This window comes from Rutidosis leptorrhynchoides, chromosome 10, assembly GCF_046630445.1.
Source record: "Rutidosis leptorrhynchoides isolate AG116_Rl617_1_P2 chromosome 10, CSIRO_AGI_Rlap_v1, whole genome shotgun sequence".
Taxonomy (NCBI): Eukaryota; Viridiplantae; Streptophyta; class Magnoliopsida; order Asterales; family Asteraceae; genus Rutidosis; species Rutidosis leptorrhynchoides.
This window is the reverse complement of record NC_092342.1, coordinates 110,336,738-110,347,907: the sequence shown is the minus strand read 5'-3', so window position 1 is coordinate 110,347,907 and position 11,170 is coordinate 110,336,738.

The window sequence follows — 11,170 nt, the reverse complement described above, 5'->3', positions numbered from 1 at the left end:
CCGGCACAAAAAGAGGGTAAAACTCTGAATTTTAATACATGGGGTGAACTTTTCGAATTGTTTTTGAAAAATTAGCTTCCTAAGGAATTCATAGCAATTTGATTCACTTTAAACGGAGTTGTAATGAATATTTGGCGAGCAAAACAAAATCTGCTAAAATTAACGTTGTATGGACGAAATTTATATTGTAAAAACTATATTAACCATATCCTTGCTAACTTTTTCTATATCCTATATATATTTGGACATGTTATCATTAGTATAACAAAATATTATAATCTTAGTTAATTCCGAGATTGTATATATATATAATAATCTTGGTACATTCCATGACAATAAGTATACAATACGTTTTGATAAATCCTAAGACAATAAGTATACAATACGTTTTGATAAATTCAAAGACAATACGTATACAATACGTCTCTGGGTTGATGCAAAGACATACGTATACAATACGTCGTGGGGTAATTCTAAGATTATATATATACAAATTATTGAACTGTTGGACATTTCGGACTATTTTGGACTACTAACAAAGGACTACTAACATAAAAATGTTAAAAATTAATATATAAGTATTCTATGAACTTGTTTTATTTTATTCACATGTCGTATTATTATCTGAATCATAATTATTGTTATAGGTTCGTGAATCCAAGGACGACGACCATATTTTTAATAAGCTGAAAACTTATTATTAATATACTTTTACTACCGTGAATATATAGTCCCATTTTTAAACTCTACAAATATTTTGGGATGAGAATACATGCATTTTATGTTTTACGCCATAGACACAAGTACTTAAAATATATTCTACGTTGAGTTGTACCACCTTGCATATCTTCCCTAATAGCTTGGTAACTAATATTTACATGTTGTAAGAACATGTAAGCGCGAATCCTATTGATAGATCTATCGGGTTTGACAACCCCAACCGGGCTAGTCGCTCTAGTATCGTAAACGGTTGCATAGTACTTCGTTTTTACTACACTTGGTACAGTGTAGGGAGATTTCATAATAAAGGGAATATGCCACATTAATGGTTAAGTATGGTTACCGAAGCGCTCAACAACTTATAGAATACTTTTATACACTTGCGAGTGTACATATATTTATAACTATGAAATCTTGTGGTCTATATTTATATCGATGATAAACCTATATATCTCACCAACCTTTGTGTTGACTGTTTACGCATGTTTATTCTCAGGTCCTTAAGAAAGTCTTCCGCTGTTGCATTATCTGAGCAAGCTGTGCATGGAGTCTCATACTTTTATTTAAATAAAGTGTTGCATTCAATAAAACATTTGTCATGTATTATATTAGACTGTTACGTCACGTGTGTAGTATTTGGAAACTGATGTATTTTAGGGATTATTTCTTAAATAATTGCCCACTTGTTTAAAACATGCATTATGTATAATAGTGATGTGCTTTTTATGAAACGAATGCAATATTTTCTAAAACGTATCATATAGAGGTCAAATACCTCGCTATAGAACCAATGAGAACGTACTGCGTTTATAGTAATATGGACTGGTCGTTTCAGTTGGTATCAGAGCGGTGGTCTTAGCGAACCATGTCTTGCATTAATGTGTCTAACGGATAGTTATTAAGATGCATTAGTGAGTCTGGACTTCGACCTTAACTGCATGTCAAAAGTTTTGCTTATCATTTCTAGTCGAAAATCATCTACTTATCACCCTTAAAAAATTACATGCTTATCATTCTTAGTCTAGACACATCTTACTGCATTGATTGCATAAATAGTGTATAGACAAAGTTCATATTTTAGCGTATATGCTAATTCATATCTTAGCGTATCTGTTACTGTAAACTTTGCCTAACATATTCCGTAAATTCCTCCGTAATCTATGAAATCTTTTGCTCTATATATATAGATATTTTATGTAATTAGAATACCATCCGATAGCCGGAAATCATTTCATATCGAAAAATCCTTTATTCAATCGTACGAAATGGAACTCTCCACTAGTTCAAGTCCCTCGAATTCCGATATGGAATTTCACTCGAGCTCCGAAAGCAGTGTGACCGGAATAAATCAACCAATTAGCCATCATCTATTTTGAATGAATTGGGGATGGGTTCGTAGTCTACTTAATCATTGGAGACAAGAAGAAGGTGATCCCTTCCATCCACCACATTGCCCTCTTGGTGAAGAACATGAGGCACTTACCGGCGAACCCGTTCGTAACATCATTTTCTCTTTCCTTTCCAGGATATGCTGTAACGAGTATAATATTACTAATATTATTGAGGCTATCCGACCTTTACTCCGTATCTTGCATGGTGAATTATTTAGTAAAAAAAAAAATTACTGTCATGAAAAGCAAAACTTCATTAGCAAGTGCATCCTACATCATTTCATTCCCTTTATAAAGCTCTTGACCTCTCTTTTTATTCAAGAAACTTTAAACATCTTCTTTCACAATACAAAATAAAACAAATTCACATCATCTATACTCATATCAAACCACTACCAGCACCAATAGCAGCATTACAAACAACATCACAAGCCTCAACATCGCAAGCCGCATTACGAGCATCAACATCATACGCACCGCAGGCACTGAGGGATACCAACAATAATGAGTGATGAAGTATTAATTCATTATTTCATTTACGTTGAAGAAATATTCCGCGGCGATTATGTAATCTCTAAAGTTTTAGGGATTATTCATTTCTAATTCCAACCGTAAACCAAATGAGATTAATATAATATTAACTCATTAAATCCATATTACATCTGAAGAAAATATACATACATATATTCTCATAAAGACTGTAATAAAAATTCTTTTGTACAAAATATTACTTGTGAAATTTTATTTTAACAGGTAGGTAATACCCGAAAAATACTTAAGTTCACATTAATATGTTACACTGTACATTTTCAATGATGTTTCGATAATCGTTAATTATACTCTCTCCTTTCATAGCAATATACATCATTTCAAAAAATTCAAGACAACCATTTTCCATACCAATTCAATTACATATTCTGATTTTGACAGATCAAAATTCAAGTCAAGATTTAAGAAGTGGCATCAATCTTAAATTCCTACATCCTTCAAAATCATACTTTAAATTCAAACTATACTAGAACATCACTTTCATTCACAGAACTCATAAAGATATTCGTATTATTCAAGATTCACGACGAATTCATTATACGGATATTGACGATGACAACCTGCATCTAAACCCTTCAAAATTCTTGAAAACATCTCAACTAAGGAACAATCGAGAGAATGAACCAATCACACGATACATACGAAGAATATATGCATACAGATATGCATTCGGAGGACACTTGAACCTAAGCAAAGGTTCAACATGTAGTGACCCGAACTTTTCCATGTTTATATATATTAAATGAAATTGATATTTATATGATTAAGTGTTTCCAACATGTTAAGCAATCAAACTTGTTAAGACTTGATTAATTGGAATAGGTTTTATATAGACAATTGACCACCCAAGTTGACCGGTGATTCACGAACGTTAAAACTTGTAAAAACTATATGATGTCATATATATGGATATATGTATAGTTAACATGGTATTATGATAAGTAAACATATCATTAAGTATATTAATAATGAACTACATATGTAAAAACAAGACTACTAACTTAAGGATTTCGAAACGAGGCATATATGTAATGATTATCGTTGTAACGACATTTCATTGTATATATATCATATTAAGATATATTAATACATAATAATATCATGATAATGTAATAATTTAACATCTCATTTGATATAATAAACAATGGGTTAACAACACTTAACAGGATCGTTAACCTAAAGGCTTCAAAACAACATTTACATGTAACGACTAACAATGACTTAACGACTCAGTTAAAATGTATATACATGTAGTGTTTTAATATGTATTCATACACTTTTGAAAGACTTCAAGACACTTATCAAAATACTTCTACTTAACAAAAATGCTTACAATTACATCCTCGTTCAGTTTCATCAACAATTCTACTCGTATGCACCCGTATTCATACTCGTACAATACACAGCTTTTAGATGTATGTACTATTGGTATATACACTCTAATGATCAGCTCTTAGTAGCCCATGTGAGTCACCTAACACATGTGGGAACCATCATTTGGCAACTAGCATGAAATATCACATAAAATTACAAAAATATTAGTAATCATTCATGACTTATTTACAAGTAAACAAAATTACACATCCTTTATATCTAATCCATATACCAACGACCAAAAACACCTACAAACACTTTCATTCTTCAATTTTATTCATCTAATTGATCTCTCTCAAGTTCTATCTTCAAGTTCTAAGTGTTCTTCATAAATTCTATAAGTTCTAGTTTCATAAAATCAAGAATACTTCCAAGTTTGCTAGCTTACTTCCAATCTTATAAAGTGATCATCCAACCTCAAGAAATATTTCTTATTTACAATACTCATATTCAAACTTTGATTCAATTTCTATAACTATAACAATCTTATTTCGAGTGGAAATCTTACTTGAACTTGTTTTCTTGTCATGATTCTGCTTCAAGAACTTTCAAGCCATCCAAGGATCCTTTGAAGCTAGATCTATTTTTCTCATTTCCAGTAGGTTTATCCACAAAATCTGAGGTAGTAATGATGTTCATAACATCATTCGATTCATATATATAAAACTACCTTATTCGAAGGTTTAAACTTGAAATCACTAGAACATAGTTTAGTTAATTCTAAACTTGTTCGCAAACAAAAGTTAATCCTTTTAACTTGACTATTAAAATCAACTAGACACATATTCTATATCTATATGATATGCTAACTTAATGATTTGAAATCTGAAAACACGAAAAACACCGTAAAACTGGATATACGCCATCGTAGTAACACCGCGGGCTGTTTTGGGTTAGTTAATTAAAAACTATGATAAACTTTGATTTAAAAGTTGTTCTTCTGGGAAAATAATTTTTCTTATCAACATGAAACTATATCCAAAAATCATGGTTAAACTCAAAGTGGAAGTATGTTTTCCAAAATGGTCATCTAGACGTCGTTCTTTCGACTGAAATGACTACCTTTACAAAAATGACTTGTAACCTGTATTTTCGACTATAAACTTATAATTTTATGTATAGATTCATAAACTTAAGTTCAATATGAAACCATAGCAATTGGATTCACTCAAAACGGATTTAAAACGAAGAAGTTATGGGTAAAACAAGATTGGATATTTTTGTTTGTTGTAGCTACGTGAAAATTAGTAACAAATCTATATTAATCATATCCTAGCTAACTTGTATTGTATTATACATGTATTCTAATATATTATGTAATCTTGAGATACCATAGACACGTATGCAAATGTTTTGACATATCATATAGACCCATATATATATATATTATTTGGAACAACCATAGACACTCTATATGCAGTAATGTTGGAGTTAGCTATACAGGGTTGAGGTTGATTCCAAAAATATATATATACTTTGAGTTGTGATCTAGCCTGAGACGTGTATACACTGGGTTGTGGATTGGGTCAAGATAATATATATCAATTTATTTTCTGTACATCTAACTATGGACAACTAATTGTAGGTTACTAACGAGGACAGCTGACTTAATAAACTTAAAACATTAAAACGTATTAAAAATGTTGTAAATATATTTTGAACATACTTTGATATATATGTACATATTTGTTATAGGTTCGTGAATCGACCAGTGGCCAAGTCTTACTTCCCGACGAAGTAAAAATCTGTGAAAGTGAGTTATAGTCCCACTTTTAAAATCTAATATTTTGGGATGAGAATACATGCAAATTTATAAATGTTTTACGAAATAGACACAAGTAAATGAAAATACTTTATATGGGTGAATGATCGAAGCCGAATATGCCCCTTTTTAGCTTAGTAGCCTAAGAATTTGGGAACAGACCCCCAAATTGACGCGAATCCTAAAGATAGATCTATCGGGCCCAACAAGCCCCATTCTGGAATTTGGAATGCTTTAGTACTTCGAAATTATCATGTCCGATAGGTGTACTGAAATGATGGGGATATTCTATATGCATCTTGTTAATGTCGGTTACCAGGTGTTCACCGTATGAATGATTTTTATCTCTATGTATGGGATGTATTGAAATATGAAATCTTGTGGTCTATTATTTCGATTGATAAATATATAGGTTAAACCTATAACTCACCAACATTTTTGTAGACGTTTAAAGTATGTTTATTCTCAGGTGATTATTAAGAGCTTTCGCTGTTGCATACTAAAATAAGGACAAGATTTGGAGTCCATGCTTGTATGATATTATGTAAAAACTGCATTCAAGAAACTTATTTTTGATGTAATATATTCTTATTGTAAACCATTATGTAATGGTCGTGTGTAAACGGTATATTTTAGATTATCATTATTTGATAATCTACGTAATGTTTTTTTTAAACCTTTATCAATAAAATAAAGGTTATGGTTGTTTTAAAAATGAATGCAGTCTTTGAAAAACGTCTCATATAGAGGTCAAAACCTCGCGACGAAATCAATTAATATGGAACGTTTATAATCAATATGAACGGGACATTTCAGTTGGTGTCCGAGCATTGGTCTTAGAGAACCAGAAATTTGCATTAGTGTGTCTTATCGAGTTTGTTAGGATACATTAGTGAGTCTGGACTTCGTCCGTGTTTTCTTTAAAAACGATTGCTTAACACTTTTGTTGGAAACTATATATTATTAACATGTAAATATTATGTAATATATTAACCTCTTAGTGTGTTTGATATTGTGTGATAGATGTCTACCACTAGTACAAATCCCATCGACTCACCTAATAATAATGAAGAGTCGAATATAATTTGGGAAGATTCACAAATTCCCGAAGAGGAACAGGAAGAAGAGGAACCGGGAGAAGAGGAACCGGAAGAAGAAGACGTTCCGGAGGAAGAAATATTGATACCTATAGTAAATCGATTAAATAAAAGAAAATCCTTAACCAACGGACCAAAGTTAATAATGGTCAATGGTGTTTCCGCCAAGGAAGCAAAATATTTGGAAGATTATCAATTTTCTGATGAATCAGATCCCGATGAGGATTCCGATGATGTTATAGAAATTACCTCGACCTAATCTAATAAAGCGAAAGAAAATAATAAGGGAAAAGGTATAAAAATAGAGAAACCCGATTCTAACCCCGATGAACTTTATATGTATCGGCAACATCCGTATTTCCTAAAATGTAACAATGACCCGGGAACCTCTAAACCACTAGGTTTTTCTAAACCATTGTGGAAAACTGTAACATCCCAAAATTTTAAGATAATATTTTATGAGAATTTATTAATGATTTAGTTTGTTTTAGTGTTATCTTATGTGAAATAATTATTATGAATGGATGGTATGGTTTAATGAAATAAATGGACAATAGTTAATGTTTGTTGGTTAAGTTGAAAGGGGACTAGTGATGCATAGTTAATTTAAGGACCTCCCTTAATATGGTTTTGGTGGGGAGGGTAGAAAATGCAATTTGAGCAAAGTTGTTTTAATAAAAGAAAAAATTAAACACTGATAATTCATTTTATCAGTTGTAAAAAAAAAAATACAGAGAGTGTGAATGTGTGTGTATATGTCGACTTTGGCAAGGAGGAAGAAGAGGGAAGCTCCAACTAAGAAATTGTGTTCATGCAATTATAAACTTGTGAAATCTAAGGCACTCTAAGCATCCTAGCAAGTTTTATTTCTTCAAATTCTTCTTCTTTGTGCACAATTAGGGTTCTTGAATCCTAAAAGACAAGGTGCTAATCAAGGTAAGGGAGCTTCAAGTGACCAAGGAACTTCGTTTAATCAAGGTGAGTTATATGGGGTAATATGGGCGGGTCAAAGGTGATCATAGAATCCATGATCACAAGTTATGTAATAGAAATTTTTATAAATTGTTCTATGCTTTGAGCTTAACTATGCAGGAGTACTTATGGTTGTTTTTGGATACGATATATGGTAACAAGGGTGACTTAATACTCCCGGATTGCATCCGTGCAAGAGGGTGGCGATTAAGTTCACTAGTTAAAAAGCTTAGACTCTACGTCTATGTTAATGTGTAAAGCTTAGACCTTGTGTCTATGTTAAGATGTAAAGCTTAGACTTTGTGTCTATGTTAAGATGTAAAGCTTAGACTTTGTGTCTATGTTAAGATGTAAAGCTTAGACTTTGTGTCTATGTTAAGGTGTAAAGCTTAGACTTGGTGTCTATGTCTAAATTACGTAATGAGTTTGGATTCATATCTATGTTATGAGTAAGCTTGGACGATGTCCATATAACGTGTTAGTTTGAACTTACACATATGATAATGTTTTAAGGTTGAAATATGTATATGTTATGTATCAAGAATTGGCTATGACTAGGAGGCAAGTTGATCAAGTTCGAATTACGAAATCAACCTTCGGGTTGGAAGGTTATGGTTGTGTTTACGATTATGTTTATGTTTTAAGTTTAAGATACGCACTTACCCTTAACTCACTAAGCGTTTTGCTTACCCCGCTATGTTGTTAATGTTTGCTAGGTTCTTATGCGTTGCGAAGATTTGGGACATCAAGGTTGTAGGAGAACAATCGGCATTTATCAAGTGGTATGCAAGTCTCTTAATTGAATCTAGCTTCACGATAACCGCTTATGAACGCCAAGAGTCAAATGTGTATTAAGACAAAAGATGTTTAAATCATGTTTTGAAACTAAGTGCTAAATTCGGTATTTTGGGTCAAAAGAGACACGTTTATATTGGACTACGGGTCGTGTGCGACCAAGTAATAATCGTGTTTCTAAATGATGAATGTAAGTCTTAGAAGTTTAGCTTGTTTATGTATTTTGTTGTCGAAACGTTTTGAGAAATGATGAAATGTTAAAATGTGAAAAATTTGGTTTAAGTTCAAAGTTGCAGGTCAGGACCTGGACCCGTGTTGGGTCGCGCCGCGGCAAGAGGCTTCGCGCCGCGGCAATACAAAGCATTTGAAATCAGAACTTGAGTTAAGAAGGCAATTTTTACAGTGATATGTCGCGCCGCGACAGTATGGGCCGCGCCGCGGCATAAGCCGTGGTCAGGCCAGATGTTTAACTTTTTAAAAAAAAAAAAAAAATTTACTCGTTTCAAGGCGTTAAAAGTTGGTATCAGAGCTATGGTTTAAGAGACTTGGATAATCCACCGTAGGGTTATCTAGGCTTAAACCAACCCTAAGTTTTAAATAAGCGGTTTGTGACTTGCATGATAGATAATGTTTAAAGTATTATGCCATGTTCTTTAAGATTGTGTAGGATGCTAGAATTTAGAAGAAGGGGATGGTAAGAATGAATATGAGTTATACATGAGTTTGTTTGAATTTTTGAGAGAACCACACATTTATGATGTGATGTACGAGAGTGGTTTGGTACACCCGGATTGCATCCGTGCAAGAGGGTGATGATCAAACCCACTAGAATGAAGCTTGGATCCATGTTAATAATGATGAGCTTGGACTTGTGTCCATGTTAATAATGATGAGCTTGGACTTGTGTCCATGTTAATGATGATGAGCTTGGACTTGTGTCCATGTTAATAATGATGAGCTTGGACTTGTGTCCATGTTAACGATGATGAGCTTGGACTTGTGTCCATGTTAATGATGATGAGCTTGGACTTGTGTCCATGTTAATGATGACGAGCTTGGACTTGTGTCCATGTCAAAGATGATGAGCTTGGGCTAGTGTCCATGTTGATAATGGTAAGCTTGGATCCATGGTAAAGTTAATGAGCTTGGACTTGCGTCCATAGTATTTTCAGTAGGATTGAACTTACGTCCATGCTGACCTCGATGAGTTTAGACTTTATTGATAAGGAATCGTGTCTAGCTTAGGCACAATCTTGGGTCATCCGTAGTAAGTCGTGACTATGGTGGGTTATGACCGGAAATCTATACAAGAAAGAGACCTACGGGTTGACAGGTTACGTTTTGGTTACGATTATGCTAACGCTAAGAGTGTCCTTGGGTTTTTATAACTATAAGTTCTATATGGGATGATGTAAGTTGCAAATTTGAGATGAACAAACCCATGAATAGAAACGGTTACGTAAGTAGTTGTCAAAGGTATAATGAATGTACCCTTAAGTTGTGATGACTAAAGACGATGCCATGGAAAACGAGAAAAGCGTGAAAGTAGTCTAAGTAATACTAAAGTATGAGAAGAATATGAACTCAATGACCCGAACTCGATCTAGAATAAAAGAAGGGTAAAGGAGTCACGCGATGTGTGGTAGGTACCTTCCTTTACACCTACACATGTTTTGTGTGACCTCCTACATGAACTCGTGTAGGCCTTAACCATTAAATGGAGAGGCAACGAACTAAATGGTTGTGACTATAGCGAGTAAATGATTATTTTGTTTCCCTGGAGTGGGATTAGTGTGTTACAATGGAAATGTATAGAAATGAACCTTCAAGTAAAGAGACTAAAGGAAAAGAAAAAGTTTCCCTTAGACGGAAGCAAGAATGTTAAGGGAACCAAACCCTTTACTTTTGAGACTGAAATGTCTCGAGCTAGAGACCTCTTTGGTCCTAAAAGAAGGGGAAAATGAAATAGGTAAGATTGAACCGGTTGTAGAGTCTTGTAAATACTTGGAACTTCATAGCGTTAAGACTACACAAATGCAGGGAGAACAATGTAGCGACCCCGACAAATCGTCAAGTGACGGCGTCGGCTACGTGGGTCCCATTACCTGATTATAAGTCTTTAAGATAACGTTTGACCAAAATATGTCGCCTTCATTTCAAAATAAAGATTGTTTCAAGTTTACAAGAATTGTTCAACCAAAAGTTAAGTTACAACGTCATAGATACGATTGAAATCTAGGCGACACGGTTTAAAGTAAAGTCAAAAGACGCTCCATGAAATGCATGTATACTCGACATCGGATGCAAGTATCAAATAGTAAGCGGAAGCATGTTTCACATATCGTGCAAGACCTGAGAAAAACATAGAAATCTGTCAACGAAAACGTTGGTGAAATCATAGGTTTAAGTAAGTAAGTACAAGTGAACCACAAGATTTGCATCAATGAAATAATAGTAATACATTCCAAAAGTTTGTTTCACGAGCACCCAATTATCAAAGCTTAACATTC